Source organism: Lagenorhynchus albirostris, chromosome 15 (assembly GCF_949774975.1).
Source record: "Lagenorhynchus albirostris chromosome 15, mLagAlb1.1, whole genome shotgun sequence".
Classification (NCBI taxonomy): Eukaryota; Metazoa; Chordata; class Mammalia; order Artiodactyla; family Delphinidae; genus Lagenorhynchus; species Lagenorhynchus albirostris.
The window spans coordinates 83,615,793-83,640,028 of NC_083109.1; the positions used below are offsets into that span (position 1 = coordinate 83,615,793).

A 24,236-nucleotide genomic window follows, 5' to 3' on the forward strand; every position below is an offset into this window, starting at 1 on the left:
TTTTTTTATAGCTCAGCAGATAAAATCTGTTGCATACATGTTCTCAAGATAAACGGGAACTTGTCTCATGTGAAAAGACTTGACACCACCATAAAAATGGCATACATTCTTTCAGAGTATATCCTAAATTCACCTGGTAATCTCGGTGGCTGTCCATGCTAGTTAATACCCTTTATCCAAAGGAGAAAGACCACTGCTCCTATCTCTAGGATAAGCAGGTACTTACAGCTCAGAGCAAAGTGCCTACCACCTAGCCTAAACTCCCCCGGTGACAGAGATAAAGAAGATAGCTCTCAGGTCCTTAACAAAGACATTCCTGGGTTGTAATGCTGGCAAGAGACTGATTTAGCTTTTAAAAAGATTTAGATACTTACTAAAGGGACAGATGAACTATTTATATTACAAGCGTTTTGAGGAAATCCTCTAAAAACGGAAATAAGAAGTGATGATTCGTCCAAATGAATAAGCACATAACCCATTCCTGATTTCCCCAGCTGAACTGCCACATTACATTGATACTGCACAAAATGCGTGCTTCTCCAAAATTGCTCTTGGAAGTGGCTGTTTAGAGCCAGGAATGGTCTTTTCCAGTTCTTGCTGCTGTTGACTGTGGCCTCTGCCTGAAATCTCACCGATGAAATGCTGCCTGTGTGTGAATGACAGCGACCACGCCTGCTCTGAGCCTGAGCCTGGCAAACCTCCAGGGCGCATTTCTCGCCTTTTCCATTTTCACCACGTAAAGACGTCAGCTACACGGAGTACCTTGCTCGGAAGCACTGTGAGTGGGCAGCGCGCCCATCAGCCCGCCACCAGGCCTCCAGTTCTCAGCTCACCCACGTGCACCGACCGGGTCTCAGCAGAACACTGGGGTGGCCTGTGAACCCCAGCTGCTGTGCCCACCTCAACACCTCACTCTATCCCTTCAGCCCAGGGACATGCTGGGCTCCCCAGCCCCCTGCCCTGTACTTTGCCCTGGACACTCTCTGGAAGTATTTCTGTTACCAGTTGTCTTGAGGAAATGCTCTAAAAAAGGGAATAAGTACGGAGTCATCCCAATGAATGGGATGTCTAGGAGTGAGCTGATGTCCCTCACGACTCACCCCTCTCTCCAAAAGGCGAAAAGCCGTCATTTCATACATTTCCCCCTTTTTAAAGCTGTTTTAAGCTAGGAGGGTAAACCTGGACCCTGCGACTGCACCTTGACCAGAAGCAGCAACGGCCACCTTTTCGTTTGGTTTCCTTAGGATCTCTTCATATATATGGATATTTACAAAACAAAGCTTTCTGCTTGTGTATCTGCATCTCTATTAACTACAGATATTTCCCCTATTTTGTCAGTTCTCTATTTCTACTGAAGTATAGTTGGTTTGCAAGGTTTCAGGTGTACAGCAAAGCGATTCGGTTACATGTATTTATGTAAGAATATATGTATTCTTTTTCAGCCTCTTTTCCATTATGGGTTATTACAAGGTATTGAACATAGTTCCCTGTGCTACACACTAGGTCATCACTGTTTATCTATTTTACATATACAACTGCGTATCTGTCAATCCCTGTTCTTTATCTTTTTAACTTTTTACTCTCACATTCTCTTATACACACACTTAAAAAAGTATGTTGTGTTCAAATCCTTCACTTTCACTTCATACTTTTCATCTGCTTTGACACTGTACTTGAAGAAGCCTTTCCCATCATGCATTTCCTAAGTACTTACCTGTGTTTTCTCCTGTTTATTTTTGGTCTCTTAACATAGCAATTTTATGACGATAACTGGCACCCATATTCAGAATTTGTAAAATCCTTTTCCTCTTAAAGTCTCTCAGCCATTTTTTTCAACACTAACTCATCTACCACAACCGGGAAACGCAACGTTTAAGAAGAAAACTCAAGTTTGTAATCTAACAGAAAAGGACAGGTTCTTCTTTGAAGTTCAGCGACACGTCTTAATTTGAAGGCAGGGGAGGGACTTCCCTGGTGTTCCAGTGGTAACGAATCCGCCTTCTAATGCAGGGGACGCGGGTTCGAAGCCCGGGAACCCTGGTCCGGGAGCTAATATCCCACACGCCACGGGGCAATTAGGACCGTGTGCCGCAACTAAGACACGACGCAGCCTAAGAGAAATAAATATTTTTTAAAAAATAGAAATAAAAAAATAAAGGCAGGGGAAGCAGGAAAGCGACCGTCACATGTGAATTCCTTCTTATTCAAAATACAGGTCGTAGCAGCTTGCTTGGGCTGCGTCACCAAGTACGACAAACTGGCGGGCTTAAGCAACACAAATGCACTGTCCGACATTTACGCAGGTTGGAAGTCTGAGATCAAGGTGTCAGCAGGGTTGGTCCCCTCTGAGGGCCGTACGGGAGGATGTGCTCCAGGCTTCCCGGTGGAGAGGGCGGTTTCCTCACCAGCACATGCACTATGCATGTACCAGGTAGGTGCCTGGGCTTAACTCTGATCCCAGGGCTGCTTATCCACGGCAGCACCGGGCTGCTGGAGGGGTTGTCACGGACGCGTTGGCAGGAGGATTGGAGGCTGACACAGACGTCTGCTCAGCTGTGGACCCATGGCCTGGCCACAGCCCTGCCACAGGATGCCTGGGTGAAATCCAGGTCACGGGTCACCTCCCTCCTTCTTATTTCATTCAACGATGCCTTGAAGCCCCCCTACTGCACCAGCCTGGGTGGCACGTCCCACCCAGAGATTTCCAAATCTGAAGCATGTCAATTGAGAAAGTTAAAATTAGGCCCTAGCTCAGTGCTGTGGAATTAGAATATGTGAGGCTGGGTCCAGGCATCTGTGTTGTAATGTTTTCTCCACGTGACTCTCATGCCGAAAGGATTGTATTGACAAAGCACTTCTGCTTCACTCTACTGATATTTCTGTACTAGAGCTACAGCCGTTGTTATATTAAACTGCATCCACAGGAGGAAAAGAGAGGAGGAGAGGTGATAGTTTTGCTTGTCTGCAAACACGCTGTTACTGAACCAAACTTGGGTCCACTCGCCCGCACGCACTAAAGCCAATCTACTGACACCGGGTCACGGTGAAGGAAAGTGCCGCGTTTATGGCAGGGCAACAAGCAAGGGGTCCAGGTATCTAGGGCTCAGAAGGCCCCCACTCCCCAATGGCTTTCAGGGAAAGGTGTTTACAGATGGGGTGAGGCTGTTGGTGGGAATGTACACTGGTGCTGCCACTATGGAGAACAGTGTGGAGGTTCCTCAAAACACTAAAGCTAGAGCTACCGTACGACCCAGCAATCACACTCCTGGGCACAGACCCAGAGAAAACCATAATTCAAGAAGACACATGCACCCCAATATGTATAGCAGTACTATTTGCAATAGCCAAGACATGGGAGCAACTTAAACGTCCATCGCCAGAGGAATGGATAAGGAAGACGTGGTACATACATGCAATGGAATACTACTCAGCCATAAAAAAGAATGAGATGATGCCATTTGCAGCAACATGGATGGACCTAGAGATTATCATACTAAGGGAAGGAAGTCAGACAGAGAAAGACAAATACCATATGATATCACTTCTATGTGGGATCTAAAACAATGATACCCATGAACTTCTTTACAAAACAGAAACAGACTCACAGACATAGAAAACAAACTTATGGTTACCAAAGGGGAAAGGTGGGGGAGAGGAATAGATCAGGAGGTTGGGACTAATGTACACACACAACTATATATAAAATAGGCAATCAACGAGGGCCTCCTGTATAGCACAGGGACCTCTACTCAATATTCTCTATTAACCCAGGGAGTCCCCTGCTGGTGCAGAGCTTACGATTCTGGTCTTTCACGGTCGTGGCCCGGGTTCAATACCTGGTCAGGGAACTGAGATCCTACAAGCCACACAGCGCGACGAGAAAAAACAAAATTTTGTAATAACCTAAATGGGAAAACAATCTGAAAAAGAAAAGATATCTGTGTACATATAACTGAATCCCTTTGCTGTACACCGGAAACTAACACAACATTGTAAACCAACTATAGTCCCAAAATAAAATTTAAAAAATGTTTAAAGTGAATTACAAAGGAGTGGGGTGAAGGAGGGGAGGTTGAGGGGTGTGTGGTCAGCTTGTGGACATTCTTCCGATTGGTTGGTGGTGACGTAATTTGAGGTCAACATCATCAACCTTCTGGTTCCGGCTGGTCTGGGGTCTACGTGCTTGTGGGCAGCATGCAGTTCACTTCTTCCACCTGCTGGGGGCTTCAGTCTGCAAAACAGCTCCAAGGACGAGGCTCAGAACAGTATCTACAGCCCTTGAGGAAGAAGGAAAGGTCCTTGACTTTGTTTAATGGCTACACTAGTATTATTTGGTCGTTTTGGACTCTTTTCCTTTCTTTTTGCACTTTCTCCCTTCTCTGATTAAATTGTCCGTTTCGAACTCAGGGAAGGCTAGGAGGCTAAAATTTTCTAAAGACAAGAAGCAGGCAGAAGACATGGGGAGAATCCGTCCCAGGAAGGCCCCACAAGGTCCTGCTCACTTACAACATCAGATTCGATCTGGGCTGTTTACGCCGTTTTTGGACAACATACCAACACATCTTAAGATGGGTCCCACCCGACTTTAGCACATTTGGACAAGGTGAGGTTGGGTGGGATTATGCAAATCCAGATCTGAAGACTAGATAAAGCAAGCAGGGTATTTCACAGTATACAAGAGAAATTTTCACGGGGACAGAATACCAACCTTCTAAGATTTGAAAGCCTCTTAACCAAGAGGGAGAGTGAACTTCTGTTCTGTTATACAAGGACCCAATCAGCGGTGATGGTTGAAAGCACGATGAATGCAAATCTGAACTCATTTGCCTCCTAACGATGGAACGTCTACAGCAGAGGGACACAGGTCCTCAAGCAGCAGTGCTTTTCCCAGCAGTGCGGGCCCTGAGGAGAGCCGGGCTGTGGCAGCTCTGGAGGACCTCAGACGCTCTATGCATGGCCTCTGAGACCTAGAACATCTCAGAAAGTCCACGAGTGCAAACCAAAGAGACACTCAGTCCCTGCACCTTGGATGAACTGATCTGACTCTACGTATGCATTGCTTGGGCTAATTAGAAATATGTAAGTGATCAAAAGACAAACTAAAACTCTGGGCACATCCTGAACAACAGAGATACTTCTCATCAAAGTCCAAACAATAATTCAAAAGCAAGATTCAGAGCCAAAATGTGGAAACAACCCAAGCGTTCATTGACAGATGAATGGATAAACAAAATGTAGTGTGTATCTTCATACAACAGATATTATTCATCCACAAACAGGAAGGAAAGTTTCTAATTGATAGAAAGAGCATTTAGGTATTTTTCAATGATTGACATTTCTTTGTATAAACAGTGAAAATTTAACAATTCCACTTGTAAGAGGAAAGGTTAGTGTTTCTTTGTAGAAACAGTTAAGTCTCAGCAGTAGAGGCATAAGCACACACGCGCACACAGAGTAAACAGAAATACCACCCCGCTACCTCCCCCCAATCTGATCCCCCGATGAGCCCTGCTGAGTCTCCCTCCAAGTATATGGAACCTGTTGGCTTCTCTCCATCTTCTCAGACGTCGTCTTCCTGCACTACCACGCCAAATTCCTAACCGTATCTGGGTCTCCCGACTTCCACTCTTGCTGAATCCCCACCCCATCCATTTCTACAGCAGCCAACATCAATTGTTTCCCTTTCAGTGCAAACTGGATCACGACACCTCTCATTCACTGCTTTCCCACTGCACTTGGCATACATCTGAACTTCTTCAGACCCAGGGTTTTATTTCCTTCTCACTCACTGTGTACTGTCCACACTGGCTTTGGGGTCTAGGAAGGAAATTTTGACACAGGCTACCACACGGATGACACTTGAAGACATTATGCTAAGTGGATAGGCCAGATACAAATGGACAAATGTTACATGAATCCACTTCGGTGACATCCCCAGAGGGGTCAAATACATGGACACAGAAAGTGGAAGGGTGGGTGTCAGGGGCTGGGGGCGATGGGGAGTCAGTGTTTACTGGGGACAGAGTTTCAGTTTGACAGCATGAAAACATTCTGGAGACGGACAGTCGGGATGGTTGCACAACAATGAGAATTCTTTACTTTTTTTCTTAAGACTTTTGTTTTACTTATTTTTGGCTGCGTTGGGTCTTCTTTGCTGTGTGCAGGCTTTCTCTAGTTGCAGCGAGCGGAGGCTACTCTTCGCTGCGGTGCACGGGCTTCTCATTGCGGTGGCTTCTCTTTACGGCGGAACACGGGCTCTAGGCGCACGGGCTCAGTAGTTGTGGCTCGCGGGCTGAGGAGTTATGGCTTGCGGGCTCAGTACTGGTGGCGCACGGGCTAAGGTGCTCCGCGGCATGTGGGATCTTCCCGGACCAGGGCTCGAACCCGTGTCCTCTGCATCGGCAGGTGGATTCTTGACCACTGTGCCACCAGGGAAACCCAACAATGTGAATTCTTTATGTCACTCAACTGTACCCTTAAAATGGGCAAATTTCATGTGATGCAAATTTTATCACAATAAAAAAAGAGAGAAGGGAGGAGGGAGGGAGGGGGGGAGGGAGGCAGGGAGGGAGGGACGGAGGGAGGAAGGAAGGAAGAAAAAGCAAGACTCAGACCCCCAGGCGAGGTGTGGAAGCATGAGTTGGGAAGTTCAGAAGAAGCTTCTAGTGACACTGCACGATCCCGAGTGGGCTATTTTCTTCTCTGCATCTCGGCTACCGTGTACTTCCTACCCTCATAGAAAAATAACCTGTCTTGAACTGGAGATTTTCCCATTTAGGCTTTTGTACATGTGACATTTTTATTCAGGTAGTGAAATCTCTGGGACAACAGTGATACTACATTCTCAAAATTTTGATAAGTAGACGAGAACTTCTTAATTGGAATCGAGGGGCAGGCTTTGGACAATCCATGGACTTTGTGAAATCCAAAGGTGCCCTTTGTGTGTGTGTGTGTGTCTGTCTGTAGACACCCGTTGAAGGGTGCGTGAGCACGTGTAGTTCTGTATGATTTTAGCTTCTCAAAATGCCTCTTGGACTCAAAGGTGCCTGAGGGTAGCGGACGTGTGCTCCCCCACTACAGAATTCTGAACACAGTGCCAGTAAACACTGAGCAGAAGAGCTTTGCAGAATTCCATGTTTTAACGTAACTTTTTAATCCAGTGAGTCAATGTACCTGGGATATTTTGTTACATACTTATCTCACTCTTATAAGGCTGAACCGTTGCTGCTTCCCCTAAGTCTCCTTGTCCCTCTCCCCACTCTCCCACCAGCCCGTGGAAAAGGAATGGGAGGGAGGGGGAGAGTCCAGCAGGGAGAGGACAGCGCACCTGCTGGGAAGCGGTAAAGCGGGGTCTGGACACCTTGAGGGGGGTTTGCAGGACGGGCAGAGGTTGGGTCAGTGGCAGGAGATACCATTTACCCCTGATCTCTGGGACAAGTGCACACATAGGTCTGACAGTTACTTGTGATTTCCTTCAAACTGCTTGCCAGGTTGGAATGACGGATGATGACATCAGAGGCTTCCGACCTTCCTGATTGGAAGGACCAGACTCCGTGGTGCTCGGCAACAGTAGTAGACAATAGCATCTCGCCAGAGCTTCTCTCCTCTGCCAGTTGCCCCGCAGCTTGGAGAAGGGACGACCACTCGTGTTTAGCCCAAGTCCAGAACAAGAGTTGGGACAAAGCAGAGTCTAGGCTTCGAGGAAGGGAGGAGTTCGGGAGACATCATGGACAATCGTCCACCGAGTTCCCAGGCTGAGGACGAGACCTGCCAGCCCAGCTCCTCAGGGTACCCCCTGGAGGTGACTGTCTATGAAGGAATCCCAGGACCGTCAGGTGAGGGAGCTGGCACGAGAAGGAATTGCAGAGGCTTGACCGGCAAGGAGGAATGGGTACAGAGGTCGGGAAAGAGCCCCTGCGAAAGGTGCCTACGAAAGAAAGGAGACATTCGGAAAGCCAGGGATTGAGGGAGGAGAGCACAGGAGCTGGGGACACGGAACACCTGGGGAGCAAGAAAGAGGTTAGGAGACGAGATCCAAGGATGAGAGGAGGGAAGAGAGGAAACAAGGGGAGGGTTCTTTTTTTCTTTTTTCCCCTGGTGGGAGAAATTATCTACCATGAGAAAGAGTTTCGAGGACAGGAAGCTGGAAGATGACAAAAGGAGTCAGGGGAGGGATCGGTAGATATGGTCAGAGAAAGATGGAAAGATGACTTGGGGAAAGGTCAGCGGTCTGGGAGACTGGAAAGCACGGGGGTGCTTCAGGGGGGAGGCAGAGTCGGGGTGGGGTTGGGTGGTCACCAGTGGCTGAATTCCCAAGACGAGAGCGTCATACTGTAGTCTCTTCTCCTTCGTCAGCCCCCTGGGCCGGCTGCACCTCCCCGCCTCAGCGCCCCGGCGGTAAGAGGAAGAGGTCAGTGGCGTTCAGAGCGGAGGTGGAGGGCGACCCGGCCGCTGAGGCCCAGGACACCTGGGTCGTGGAGTGGCTGATTGGGCTCAAGATGAAGCTGAAGCGACAGCGGGTGTCTTCAGTGCTGCCTGAGCACCACGAGGTCTTCAACAGGATGCTCGGTAACGATGAAGGGGCATCACTCCCTGTCACTCGGCCCCCCTAGAAGGGGAGTCACCCCCTTTCCTCCCACAGTGAATGGTCTTCAATCCCCTCTTCCCGTCAGCTTCACCCTGGGCCACAACTTGGCATTTCCCTGGCGGGGGCGCGGTTCTCCCTTTTGGCTCTGCAAGGCTCCCACGACAGCCCTGTTCCCACTGGCAACATCTGCCCTCTTTTCACAGAGGATCCCGTCGTTAAGAAATTCCTTGCCTGGGACAAAAGGCTGGAAGTATCTGACAAGGTAAACCACCCGCTGAGATGGATTCCAGCTCCAGCGCCTGTCCTGGGTGGGCGCACGGGGTGCTTTCTACACCCACGTTTCCACTCCCCTCCCAACCTGATGCCTTGTCAACACTGCCCTCCAGGGGCCTCGAGGGCCCCTCTGGGATCTGAGCCCCACGTGTGCCCCTTTGGTGGCTGCTGCCGACGTCCCCTCTCCTCTCAGCTCCTGGGGACTCGCCTCGGCTCCGGTTCATCAAACACAATCCAGTGCCAGTGGCCCTAAGTCCACGCCCTCAAACCCACAGCCTCCCATCCTTGGAGCGTCGCCAACTCTGACCTTCTGGCCTCTCCCCTTCCCCAAACAATCAGGCTCACCCAACACGGGGGGTCTCCTCTCCAAGTGGCACCACCCATTCCTCGTCCCCTGCTCCCTTCTCCCTCCCACTCTTTCTCCTCTTCCAGGAGGTGACCTCTCTCCTACGTTCTTTTCCCTCTTTCCATCAGTATCTCCTGTCGATGGTGATAGCTTATTTTAGCCGGGCCGGGCTCTTCTCCTGGCAATTCCAGAGAATCCATTTCTTCATAGCTCTGTGAGTACCTTGCTCCATCCCCGCAATCAATATTAAACACCCTGGGAGGGTGGAGAGAGACGGGGGGCTCTGACCTTTCATCTATTTTTTTAAACCCCTTTGTACTGTTTACTCTGGTGTGAAAATGACAGGATTACGGTACAGTGGTTTCTTTTTCAAACAAAGTTATGCTTTTTATACCATTCGTTGTCAAAACAAACTACCCTAATGTCAATTAAAACACTGAACGAAACAAAGCAAAACACAAAACCTTCCTAAGAGGAGAGGAAGAAAGAACTGACACCATCCTGCCCCCGAGTAAACAGACTTGAGGCGTTTCCGGTTCTGATTTTCCAGTCTCGGGTCTTCCCACATCAGCACCAAGTGTGATTATCTTCCGTTTCTGCGTTCCCACGACAAATGCCACAATCGGGGGGCCCTTATCACATAGCGCGGATCTGGTGTAAAATGCTCCCCACTGACGTTTCTTCCAAGTCTCCCAAGCCAGTCGGCTCTATTTGCCTGAATATCCTCCCAAAACACAGGTCTGACCGCTTCACACAATTTCATCGGCTAATGCCGTGCCAAATCAAGGCCAGAGCTCTGGGCTGGAATTCAACTCTCTCTGCAATCTCCATCACACCGTCCTGACACTTTATTCCTGTGTTCCACCGTTCCTTCCAAATACCCTGCCCTCTAAGTTTCTATTGGGCTTTCTGTCCAGGTATCTTTCCCACACATTTATCTGAAGAAAATGACCCTATCCTTAAAGTGGGTTCAAACACCAAAACCTTCACGATGCCTGATCTCCCTAACTTCTGCATCCCGGAGCCACTTGAGTTAAAATCGTATTATAATGTGATGCTTTGCATTATAGTCATTTCTTATCTCCCCCCTTCCCCTTCCCCAGTCCCATTAGACTGGACACAATGTGGAAGGCAGGTCTTGTCAAAATGTCAATGCATTCCCAAAACGCTCAGCACAATTCTTTTCATTTTGCAAATGTTCGTTATTGTGAGTCTTCGAGGTAATCAGCATTGCATTTGGCTCTGAGATTAAATGTTCATTCATTCATTCATTCATTGATCTAATGAAACCTTATAACGTACACCCTACATGCCGCGGAATATGAGGTGATGGGAACAGAGATTCACAAAAGGCTGTTGAATTCATGCATCAATATGAACCAAGCCCTAAATGTGTCATTTGGTAGGAGAGGGATGAATGCAGAAACAGATCAGATCAGCTCCTGCCCTCAGGAACTGTCCACGTACCTACAACATAGGGAGAGAGGTGTGTGCACATAAAACAAGTTGAAGGGAACGGGGTTTGGATTTTGTCCTCATCCTCAAGGTGTGAGAGGCACCCTTCCGAAGGTCCTGCCTGGCAGTGCCTCCTTGACGACTGGGCGGCTCTCGGTGATGGTGACGGTGACGCTGGGCAGGGCTGGGTGGGTCGTGTGAGGATGTTCAGCCTGCCTCTTTCCTGGGAAGCTGATCTCAAGCGGAGGCCCTTCCTGTCCTGATGACAGCGACCTGATGTCTTTCCCCAGCTATGTGGCCAGCGACATGGAAGAGGACAACCAGGCCCCCAAACAGGCCATCTTTTCGTTCCTCTATGGAAAGAACCGCTCCCAGCGTCCCTTGTTCCACAAACTGCGTTCCCAGTTCATCCGTTCCATGGGCTGGAAGACGAGGGTCACTCGGGAAGAGTGCGAGCAGGTGGGTGGGCTGTGGCGGTCTCGGGGAGGGGTGGGGCCGGAGAGGAGGGGGGGATCACGGGGAACTCGGTTTGGGACTTGGGGATGGACGAGAAAGAACCGGAGGCCAGGCAACGGGAGGCAGCGGCATCCTCATTGCCAGGGGCTGTTTTTCTTTCCAGATCCAGGCTTTTGATCCAGAGCTCTGGGTGTGGGGAAGAGATCGCGCCCTCTTGCCCCAGGGGCCCCAGGAGCACGCAGGCCTCAGGTTATCGGCCTGCGCAAAGGTAGGTCTGCCTGCGTGCGCAAAGGTGAGGGCGGAATGACGTGTTGTCTACTGAGGAAATCGGAGGGATCCCACTGCTGGACCCACATCACCTCTCACGCTGTGACGGGGGCCAGCCGGGCACACAGCCACACGCCGACTCAGCGCCCAGCCACGGACTGACAGCCACACACAGACACCAGCACCGCGGGGCCCGTGGGCGCCAGACCTCGGGGAAACCAGTTTGTCCCAGACGCATGGGTCTCACTGAAGTCATTTCACCCAAAGCAACTGGGTCCAAATGGCAGCTTTGACGAGATGGTGATTTTCTTCCATATACTGTGTTTCCAGTTTCTCTTTTTCATTCATTTTTGGCCTTACATCCCTCAGGGATATGGGTTCCAGCATTTACCTACAACAAAGTAAATGTCTACAAACAGGATATTACATACAACAGCCCACACGTTCAATAAGAGAAGATGAATTAGGACTGGCTTTATTTTCATCCAAATTTACTTTCAAATTGCTTATGGCCAGATGACCTGGGACTCTTTATTTCCCCTGACTCACCACTTCTGGACCAATGATTCCTCTTGGACAATTCACCTTTTCCCCCTCAAGTTTACGGTCAAGGGGGTTTATCACAACGAGTGAAGGTTAAGGAATGCCATCTTCAGCATGGCTTATTACAATTGACACATTAGAGTTCTAGATGTGGGCAGAGGACTGAGCAAACATTTGGTTTAAATCTTGCAAACTAGCTGTCTTAGTCCATTCGACCTGCCCTACCTACTACAGACCGCGTGGCTCATAAACAACCCACCACAGTCTCTTCTACAAGGCCAATAACCTCATTCATGAGGGCTCTACCCCATGACCTAATAACCTCCCAAAGACCCCACCTCCTAATACCAGCACCTTAGCGGTTAAGATTTTAAGATTTCAACATAAGAATTTTGGGGGGCACAAACATTCAGCCCGTAACACTAGCCAAGTTTAGGACTGAGTATTATTTAACAATTAGGATCCAGGGACTTCCCTGGTGGCAGAGTGGTTAAGAATCCTCCTGCCAACGCAGGGCACACGGGTTCGAGCCCTGGTCCGGGAAGACCCCACATGCCGCGGAGCAACTAAGCCCGTGCGCCACAACTACTGCACCTGAGCGCTAGAGCCCACGAGCCATAACTACTGAGCCTGCATTCTAGAGCCCGCAAGCCACAACTACTCAGCCTGTGCGCCTAGAGTCCATGCTCCGCAACAAGAGAAGCCAACGTCATGAGAAGCAACGGAGAGTACTCCTCGCTCACCACAACTAGAGAGAGCACACACGTAGCAACCAAGACCCAATGCGGCCAAAAATAAAATAAAGGAAATAAGTAAATAAATGAAAAATTAATAATAAAATAGACATTAGGATGCAGGGTTAGCGTCAGGGTTAGGCATCCGGCATCAGGTCTCCTGGTCCACGATGCTGACTTGTCAGTCATGTCTATAGTGTGGTGCCAAGTTCAGAACTGAAGTGGTGCCAGAGGACCAAGGTGAGTTGAGACTAAAGCAGCATTTCTCCAAATGCCAGCTCCCTGCGCACAATCACCTGGGGTCTTCGCTATAAAGCAGATTACTGGGCCTGGCCTTAGGTGTATTCAGTAGTTTTTGGAGTCAGGGTCACCAGAGTCCAAGAATCACACTTGAAAACAATGAATGGCTCAGGACTGGGGTTCAGAATGGAGAATTTGAGATAAAACTGCAATCATAAAGGAGTCTCAGTTCTGCTTAGAATTGACTAAGCATGCGAAAACCTTTATAGCTGCACAGTTGCCACTTTGCAATCTGACATCCTCGCTCTTTCTCTTACATCCAGATCACAGAGCCCAGGAGAGATGAGGATGTTCAACACGAGGGCACTCCAGACAGTGATGACAGCTGTGAGGAAGGAAGGGAGAAAGCCTCTTGTGCAGAGAATCGCGAAGAACCCAGCACCTTCTAGAATGAGCTGAGAAGAGTTTTCATATCATACTCCTAGGAGCGGGGCATGCTTCTAGGAGTCTGTGGCAGGACAATAAGAAAACAGGGTTTTCTCAGATGCCATCCTTTTGGAAGTCACCACCCCAATTTTCAGATCATTTCATTCAAATCTCCCCTGAGGTCCCATTTTTTATACACTTGTTTGCCCCGGTCTAGAAGCATTTGAAGGTGGAGTATAGGGGCTCAGAATAGGAGAGAAAAAGTTTAAAATATATAATGAGAGCCATAGGGTCGTGACTGATGACTTAACTTTCACAGGCTTATTTGGAAAATGTCACCTGTAAAATTATTGTATTTTTATATTTATATATTTATTTTAAATAGTTTTAAATATTTATTTTGAAATAGTCTTCATTTTGAAACACCTTGTTCCTACAAACTTTTCTGATGAGTATTACAGCTGTTGTATATTTACACATATATACAGTTTTATTCACATTTTCAAGAGAGATTTTTATTTTTATCTATTACATAATATACACTTTATATATTACATAATATTCCCATTCTACTTACAGCTAGGTGGGTATTTCCTCCCAAATCTTGTAAGCATAAATTTTATTTTTTTAGTTCTCATTATTGAATTGTGGGAATTCAGTCGTAATTTTTTAACTTGTCTCAACATGTTTGTACGTTGTTTTAGATTATTAAAGAGCACCGAGCAATGCAGCTTTTGGGAAATACAATAAAGATGAAAGTCTTCCCACAGTCATGATGTGTGTGGTTATTACCAGTCGGCTTCGCCTCTTTGCTGTCCAACGAGGTGTTGCTTAATGGTGTTGTGATTATCCAACCACATTTCTTAACTCTGAAAAATAGTCCTGAATTATTTTTCATGTAGAGAAAACTACAGAAGATGAGGCACATCTTGCATCATTCAGGACTCCAATACTGAGAGACAAGTGTTGGGTAAAAGGAAAGATAGCTTTATTGAGGAAGCCGGCAGTCCAGGGGAGATGGTGGGCTTATGTCCCGAAGAACCAACTCTCCCCTCCTGAGGTTTTGCTTGAGGACTATACAGGGACAAGAGAAAGGGGCTACATGTTGAAGAGAGGGTTACAGGGTGCGTGATCAGCTCACGGACATGCTTCTGATTGGTTGGTGGTGAGGTCACGGGGACTCAACATCATCAGCCTTCTGGTTCCAACTGGTCTGGGGTCTACGTGCTTGTGGGCAGCATGCAGTTAACTTCTTCCACCTGCTGGGGGTTTCAGTCTCTGCCAAGCAGTTCCAAAGACATGGCTCAGAATATTACCCGATAGCCCTTGAGGAGGAACTAAAGGTCCCTGACTGTGTTGAACGGCTAAAGTATGATTATTTTGTCTTTGCTGTTTTTCTGGCCACGCCACGCAGCTTGCAGGATCTTACTTCTCTGACCAGGGATCAAAAACAGGCCTCTACTAGTGGAAGCGCAGAGTCCTAAGCCCTGAAATACCAGGAAATTCCTGACAGTACACTTAAAAAAAACAAAAACAAACAGACCAAAAGAAACACAGTTTTAAGGAAGCTTAACTTTCTCAGAAATGCAGAAATTTTGTTGTGCATTTACTTTCTTTTTTTTTTAAAATACATTTATCAATTTATTTATTTATTTTTGTCTGCGTTGGGTCTTCGTTGTTGCACGTGGGCTTCCTCTAGTTGGCGTGATCGGGGACGACTCTTCGTTGTGGTACATCAGCTTCTCAATACGGTGGCTTCTCTTGTTGCGGAGCATGGGCTCTAGGCACGTGGGTTCCAGTAGTTGTGGCTCGCGGCCTCTAGAGGTTTCTTTATTTTCTATTTTTTGCAAGTATTCATCAAATGTTTATGGCTTGAATGAATGACAAATAATTTCTTCCAACAATCTTCACACTGCTTAAACTATGACAATATTTAGCGTCTCAAATTTCGTATGACCTTACTCTCTCCGTGCTCTAGTTTCTGAGAGCATGTGGGATCTTCCCGGACCAGGGCTCGAACCCGTGTGCCCTGCACTGGCAGGCGGATTCTTAACCACTGCACCGCCAGGGAAGTCCCTGTGCATTTATTTTCAAAACATAATAAGGCCGGATGAATTCAGAACTAGGGGCAGAAAGCTCTTCCAGTGAGACACAGAAGCTCTGCTGTTTACGCAGATTTAGAGAACAACTTTCCAACCACTTACTAAAGAGACCAACACTCCACTAGAAACAGTTATCATTTTACAGAGAGAAAACCAAACTCCAGCTCTGCATCAATATAATATTTGATACTCAGAGAACCAGAAGCTCTTTTTTGAAAACCTCTGGAATAAACATCAAAACTGAGCCGCCTTCGGCTCAGACAAATGAAATTCCCTTTCCACCCATCTCCTGCAACTTTCTATATTCACTGCGGTTGTGTCCTTCACTATCCTCTTTCTGGTGCTGGAACAATCAGTCATTTCACTTTAGGACCAAACTATTTTTGTTCCTGTTAATAAACAAAGCTACATCTCATTATCCTGCATACAAAGTTGTACCTCTCGGCTGCTGGAACCAAGCAGGACCCTGCAGGGCCCTTCCATGTCCCCTGCCTCTTGTTTGTAAAACAGCTGCAGTCTCCCAGGCCTCCCCTGAGTCACAAAAGGACAGGTTCAAGCAGTTCATGATTAGGACAACAGCACTCACAGAATCTTTGGTTCCTCCCGAAGGACATAAGTAACAGTGTCAGAGACACACTCCTAACTTGTTTTTCAGATACTGAAACCACTCCAAGAGGAGAAAGCTAACTGTATGATCACCAGACTGGAGCTATGACGTAAGCTGCTCCACCTTGAGCAGACCTGAACCAATGGCTTACACAATTCCAGGAACTGCCCTCAAGGAAATGGGAACAAACCAACACTGGAGTTGAAGATTAACTGTGCCTGAAACAATCAACATGACACCGACCACACCACTGCAGGACCAATTTCAAGATGATGGTTAGAGCTGACTGTGCTACTCTGCATGTAGCCCCCACCCGCACAGCCCAGAGACTTCCCATCTTTTCCCTATCAACCCGTTTTCCCTCTAATTGGCAACTGGGAGATGGTTTTGGGGACACTAGTCCGCCATCTTCCCAGGTTGCCAGCTTCCTGAATAAAGCATCTTTCTTCCTCCACCAACCTTTGTCTGTGGAACACTGACTTCTGAGCGATGAGCAGCTGAACCTGAGTTCTGTTCCAGCCGATAACATTACTATTGGTCAAGTCTCATTCATATTATATTAATGATAACTTTGAACCAAAGTTACTTCCATTTCACAAAGAAAACTAGCAGTGAATAATTGACAACTGTCCATCACACATCAGCATTTTAGGCTAGGAGAGCTCATGAAAACACATAGCACAACTTTACATAGCCACAAACATCCCTTACACGACTTCTCCAAGTGGTAGAGACAAACACATTCATTAACACACCCACAGACATAGCCTCTAGGTAACAAATAAAAATATGCAGCAAGAGCATAGAACTTGAGATTATGCTTAGTAATCAATGTTTCGGGTTTCTGTCTTGCTTAGAAATGACCTCGGTATCCAACGATTATCCAGTAAGTAACACAATTTAATATCAGTTCAAGGCTTTACGTAAACTAAAGATCTTGGAATTTATCGACAAGCTAACACAGTACAAAACACAGTTACTGTTGAAAGAAAGTTTGTCGGAATAATAATTAAATGCGGTTAAACACAAATTTATATTTTTCACAGCCTTAAATACTAAGTAGAAGTAATGTTAGCTTATTTGATGGGCACACTTATATAAATTTAGGAAGAACACTCCCAAGTAGATTTTTTTAAATGTATGCCTAATACCGATAATTAAGATAGGAATAAATATTTATTAAACCAAAAATATTAAACTAGCTTCATTTGTCAAAGATTTACCTAAATTATGTAAACTTGAAGTCTTTCCATTTCTGAGTTGAGTTTTGGCTGCACACAGAGGCTTGCTGGATCTTAGTTCCCTGACCAGGGACGGAACCCGGATCCTGGCAGTGAAAGCACCGAGTCCTACCACTGGACGGCCAGGGAATTCCCTGACTTGATTTCTACAAGAATACTTTTCTAGCACATTTAACATATGAGAAGTTCTAATTCCTTTCTCTCTGAGAATTTTAGGGATATATAATTTTTATAAGCACATTTGTATCTTTGTAGGCCAATCAGGACAGAAACCCTTTAATTTAAGAGACTCTACAATGTACTTTAATAGATCCAGAAGTAGGAAAACATTACATACTCACACTGTCAGAGGTAAAGACCTTTCTGAATTACAGACACACAGACACAGAGAATGGAACTTTTACCTTCAGTTCTCAAGTCTTAGACATGAGTCAGGAATAAACACTCACCAGTCTAGATGTTAAAGAGCAGTTCTCCTCCCACTGGGCAAGAGATTCTCAATTGATTTGAGCTTGTCCAAGTAGACAAACAGAAAAGACTAACAAACCAGATCCTCTGTTACTTCTCACCTAACTGAGATTAGTTCTGTAGAAACTTAATCCCTTTGGAGAGACCATCAAAAGTCTTCAAACGACAGAGCCAAACTCAGAATCCCTGCTGCTCCAAATGGGGAACCACTCAGCTGTAATCTGAAAACAACGCAGAAACACAAAAGTAATACAAGGGGAAACTAAAGAAACAGAAAGTGCTCCAAGTTCAATGACAGCTTGGGTTCACCCCTGGGAGAGGAGATAAGACGTACCTGGGCTTCACTGGCTAATGAAACACACCACTTGTTGCTGGGCTTTTACAGATTTATTTACGTGTAATTGATATACAAAATCCAGCCCATGTTTAATTTGTATAACTTGATGAGTCTGGACATATGCACACACCTGTGATACCACCACCACCATCACGGTAAGATACTCTTCACTTCCAAAACATTCCTTCTATCCCTTTGCGTGTGTGTGTGTGTGTGTGTGTGTGTGTTAGAAAGACTTAACACAGCAACAGGTACATGAAGAGGTGCTCAACGTCACTAATCATCCGGGAAATGCAAATCAAAATCATAATGAGATATTACCTCACATCTGTTAGAATGCCCACAATTTTTTTTTTTTTTTAAAGATAAGAGTTGTCAAGGTTGTAGAGAAATCGTAACCCTTGTATATTATAGGCAAGAATGTAACATCGTGCAGGCACTGTGGAAAACAGTACAGAGTTTTCTCAAAATCTTTTAAATAAAATTTCCATATGATCCAGCAATCCCACTTCTGGGTATACGGGCCCAGCTCAGAGACACTGCAGCTTCAGTTCCAGAACACTGCAATGAAGCGAATACCGCCATAAAGCGAGTCACATGAATTCTTTGGTGTACCCGTGCATGAAAAACTTATGTTTACACTATACTGTAGCCTGTTAAGTGTGCGATAGCCTTGTGTCTAAAAAAACAATGTACATACCTTTATTGAAATATACTTTAGGGAAGAGAAATATAGATCAGTATAACAGGATAGAAAGCCCAGAGATAAACCACGCACATATGGTCACCTTATCTTTGATGAAGGAGGCAAGAATATACAATGGAGAAAAGACAGCCTCTTCAATAAGTGGGGCTGGGAAAACTGGACAGCTACCTGTAAAAGAATGAAATGAGAACACTACCTAACACCATAACACAAAAATAAACTCAAAATGGATTAAAGACCTAAATGAAAGGCCAGACACTATCAAACTCTTAGAGGAAAACATAGGCAGAACACTCTATGACATAAATCACAGCAAGATCCTTTTTGACCCACCTCTTAGAAAAATGGAAATAAAAACAAAAATAAACAAATGGGACTGAATGAAACTTAAAAGCTTTTCCACAGGAAAGGAAACCATAAACAACAACAAAACAACAACCCTCAGAGTGGGAGAAAATATTTGTAAACGAAGCGACTGACAAAGGATTCATCTCCAAAATATACAGGCGGCTCACGCAGCTCAATATCAAAAAAACAAACAACTCAACCCAAAAATGGACACAAGACCTAAAGGGACATTTCTCCAAAGAAGATATAAGATTGCCAACAAACACATGAAAGGATGCTCAACGACACTAATCGTTAGAGAAAGGCAAATCAAAACTACAGTGAGGTATCACCTCACACCGCTCAGAATGGCCATCATCAAAAAATCTACGAACAATAACTGCTGGAGGGGGTGTGGAGAAAAGGGAACCATCCTCCTGCACGCTGCTGGGAATGTACATTTATACAGCCACTACGGAGGACAGTACGGAGGTTCCTTCAAAAACTAAAAATAGGGCTTCCCTGGTGGCGCAGTGGTTAAGAATCCTCCTCCCAGTGCATGGGACACGGGTTCGAGCCCTGGTCCGGGAACATCCCACATGGCGCAGGGCAACTAAGCCCGTGTGCCACAACTACTGAGCCTGCGCTCTAGAGCCCACGAGCCACACCCACTGCGCCCGCGTGCCACAACTACTGAAGCCCGCACGCCTAGAGCCAGCGCTCCGCAACTAGAGAAGCCACCGTAAGAGGAGTCTGCGCACCGCACAGTGAAGCGCCTGCTCGCTGCAACTAGAGAAAGCCCACGCACAGCAACGAAGACCCAACGCAGCCGAAAATAAAGAATAAATAAAACGACATAAATTTATACAAAACAAAAAACCAACTACACATAGAACTAACATATGATCCTCCAATCTCACTACTGGGCACCTATGCTGAGAAAACCATAATTCAAAAAGAGACACGTACCACAATGTTCACTGCAGCACTATTTACAATAGCCAGGACATGGAAGCAACTGAAGTGTCCACTGACAGATGAATGGATAAAGAAGATGTGGCACATATATACCATGGAATATGACTCAGCCATAAAAAGAAACCAAATTGAACTATCTGTAGTGAGGTGGATGGACCTAGAGTCTGTGAAACAGAGTGAAGTCAGTCAGAAAGACAAAAACAAATACCGTCTGCTAACACACATTTATGGAACCGAAAGAAAAAAAAAGGGGGTTCTGATGAACCTAGTGGCAGGACAGGAATAAAGACGCAGACGCAGAGAATGCACCTGAGGACACGGAGCGGTGGGGGAAGGGTAAGCTGGGACGAAGCGAGACAGTGGCATGGACATATATATACACTACCAAATGTAAAACAGATAGCTGGTGGGAAGCAGCCGCATAGCACAGGGAGATCAGCTCAGTGCTTTGTGACCACCTAGAGGGGTGGGCTAGGGAGGGTGGGAGGGAGACGCAAGATGGAGGGGATATGGGGATATATGTATACATACAGCTGATTCACTCTGTTATACAGCAGAAACTAACACAACACTGCAAAGCAAATATACTCCAATAAAGATGTTAAAAAAAAAAATACTTTAGGGACTTCCCTGGTGGTCCAGTGGTTAAGAATCCGCCTTCCAATACAGGGGGCGCAGCTTTGATCCCTGGTCGGGGAACTGAGATCTCACGTGCTGTGCTGTGCAGCACAGCCGAAACAAAAAAAGATTAAAAATACTTTACTGCTAAAAAATGTTAACCATCATCTGAGCCTTCGGCGAGTAGTAACCTTTTTGCTGATGGAGGGTTTGAAATAGTGTGAGAATTACTAACATATGACACACAGACAAGAAGTGAGCAACTGCTGTTGGAAATACGGTGCCAACAGACTTGCTCAACAAAGAGTTGCCGCAAACCTTCAATTTGTGAAAAACACAAGATCCGGGAAGCACAATAACTATAATAGAATATAATGTAATATAATATAATAAATTATAATATAGCCTGTATATTCAAAGAAAAGGAAATCAATATTTAGAAGAGATACATGCACCTCTATACTCATTACAGAATTATTCACCAGAGCCAAGATAGGAAAACTACGCAAATTTTCACCAACACAGAAATGGATAAAGAAAATGGGGTATATACATAGGATATTATTCAGACTTATTAGAAGGAAATCCTACCAGTTGTGACAATGGGGATATAACTAGAAGACATTATGATAAGTGAAATAAGTCAGTCACAGAAGGACAAAACTGTGTGTTTCCACTTATATGAGGTATCTAAAAGAGTCACACATAAATTGTCAGGGGTGGGGGAGGAGAGAATGGGGAGTTGTTCAATGGGTATAAAGTTACAGTTACACAAGATGAATATGTTCTAGAGAACTGCTGTATGACTAAGCGTCTATAGTTAACGAGGCACACTATTCTTTTCGTCTGAATTAAAAAATTTCATTCAAGTGCAACTGACCTACAACACTATGTTAGTTCCAGGTGCATAATATCAATATTTCTATACATTAGAAAATGATCACCAAGATTAAGTCTAGTTGTGGTCGAGTTACCATCCATCACCATACAAAGTTATAATGTTATTGACTGTATTGCCCATGCTGTATATTTCACTCCAAAGACTCATTTATTTTGTAACTGCTTATCTGTTCCTCTTAATCTCCCTCACCTATTTCACTCATCCACCTACCCTCTTCTGGCAACCACCTGTTTGTTCTCTGTATCGATGAGTCTGTTTCTGTATAGTGACATTAGTTCATTTACTTTGTTTTTTATATGCCACATACAAATGAGATCATACGGTATTTGCCTTCCTCACTCTGACTTATTGCACTTAGCACACCACCCTCTGCCTCCATCCATGTTGCCACAAATGGCAAGATTTCATTCTTTTTTTTTTAATTTTTAAAAATTTATTTATTTTACTTTTGGCTGCATTGGGTCTCTGTTGCTGCAGGTGGCATCTTTTATAGTTGCGGCCAGCGGGGGCTTCTCTTCCTTGCGGTGCGTGGGCTTCTCATTGCGGGGGCTTCTCTTGTTGCAGAGCATGGGCTCTAGGTGAGCGGGCTTCAGTCACTGTGGTACGCGGGCTCAGTAGTTGTGGTTCGCAGGCTCTAGAGCATGGCTCAATAGTTGTGGCACACGGGCTTAGTTTCTCCGTGGCATGTGCAATCCTCCCGGACCAGGGCTTGAACCCATTTGCCCTGCACTGGCAGGTGGATTCTTAACCACTGCACCCCCAGGGAAGCCCCTCATTCTTCTTCTTTTTTTCTTTTTCTGGCTAATAGTCCATTGTGTGTGTGTGTGTGTGTGTGTGTGTGTGTGTGTGTGTGTGTGTGTGTGTGTGTGTGTGTGTGTGTGTGTATGTGACGCATCTTCTGTATCCATTCATCTATGGATGGACACATAGGTTGCTCCTATATACTGGCTATTATAAATAATGCTCAATGAACATAGGCGTACATGTGTCTTTTCGAACTAGTGTTTTTGTTTTCTTCCAAAAAAATACACAGAAGTGGAATTTCTGGATCCTTTTATAGTTCTACTTTAAAATTTTTGAGGAATGATGTGCACTACTCTTGACACGAAGTTTACCTGGTGCTGTTAGGTGAATCCATCCAGGATCTCTGTGAAGACCTCCCAAACTGTTAAAACATAAGGGTAGGGACTTCCCCAGTGGGCCAGTGGTAAAGAATCCCCCTTACAATACAGGGGACCTGGGTTCAATCCCTGGTCAGGACACTAAGATCCCACGTGCCGCAGGGTAACTAAGGAATGGTGTGGAGGAGGTTAAGGAAAAGACCACGCCAAGCACAGAGGCCGTTTAAGATGGCAACAAACTCCTGACATTGACTGAAAATCAAAGTTCTTTACGTGTAACAATCGAAGAGGCAGGATGGGTCCTGTTAGCAAGGTCCCCTGAGATGCCAGGTCACCTGACCCCCAGCTCCAGATGCAGAGACGTCCTGGACCCAGGCTTTGCTGGCCTGGGAAGGCTGAGGGTGCCCACCTGCTGACAGGACACCGGGGGGTGGGGGGTGGGGGGGGTGAGCGGGGCGGGGGGAAGAGCTGGTTGCCGCCCAAGGCAGACGAGCGTCTGTGCAGAACTGCCTCGGCTCAGCCTCGAGAAGCCTGTCTCAGAAATCGACAGCAAGTCTTCCAGAAGCTCTGCCCATATTCCATTCAGGCGTCACTGGTCACACCTGTGGCTGCCCGGATGAAGACTGGGGGCCCACACGTTCACACACTGAAAATTATTACCAAATGCAAGAGAGTGAGGGATCAGACCATGAACTACTCTCATTTTAAAGCGTAAGTAGAATCACGCAACCTTATTCTCCTTTCCGGTTCTGCATTTGTAATTTCACAAAATGTGTGATCTGTGGGGCTTTTCTAATTGCTTGTAATTTTGCCGGATGAGAAAAAAACAGCACAATAAGAAAACATTATAGTTTTCACTGGTAACGGGCATAAAAATATATGCACTGTTGCTGCTTGAAAACTGCATTCATGTGAATGTTCCAGATGATTTTCTATTTGGTGATGGGTTAAGTGGCTTGCCCACGTTCACTTTTATGTAAAGGGAAGAGGAGAAAACTGCACTTTAAACTTAAAAAAATGGATGTCAGGAAACCTGGATAACAAATTAAGAAAGCAATCAGAACTGCAAATACTGAGGGGTTTTAGGTCCGTTTCAAAACACAAGGGAACAACCCACGATGTATGTGTCTTAAAAGACCACTTGGTACAGTAAGATTCCACACAGACAGCCTTGGAATCCCACAACTCAGAACTGGTTACACATTTCCCACAAGCCACTTTCTCAGCGTTATGTTCACAGTGTCGGCTCACTCCCCTGCTTGGTGGCAGAGAGGACGGGTCTCCTTTCCTTTCTGAGATTCTTTTCATGAGTGGCTAGAAAGCTTAAGCACTGGAATTCCATTAGAGAAAAGGAGTATTCCTCAGAGGATTGTACGTGACAGGCTGTTAAAGCCGTGACGCGGCTTTAACAGCTGCGTCCCTGTGTCAGAGATCTCCCATGCATGGCTGGGGCCCAAATGACACACAACAGCGGGGGCCCAGGGGCCGCAGTCCTAGGACGCT

At 46.0% G+C, this 24,236-nt stretch overlaps 1 protein-coding gene across 9 annotated transcripts in view; it reads right to left on the reverse strand.

Annotated features, from left to right (window-relative positions):
- Positions 1-24,236, reverse strand: part of ZNF12 (zinc finger protein 12) — a 138,983-nt gene that overhangs the window by 77,849 nt on the left and 36,898 nt on the right. The window contains exons 6-7 of one of the 9 annotated variants that reach the window (XR_009535087.1): positions 17,847-17,966; positions 13,895-14,196 (exon numbers count right to left, since the gene is read on the reverse strand). The exons of 4 other annotated variants lie outside the window; for them this stretch is intronic. The gene's annotated coding sequence lies outside the window, so the exon portion shown is untranslated. 4 more of the 9 variants (XR_009535085.1, XR_009535086.1, XR_009535088.1 and 1 more) reach the window with 4 other exon arrangements.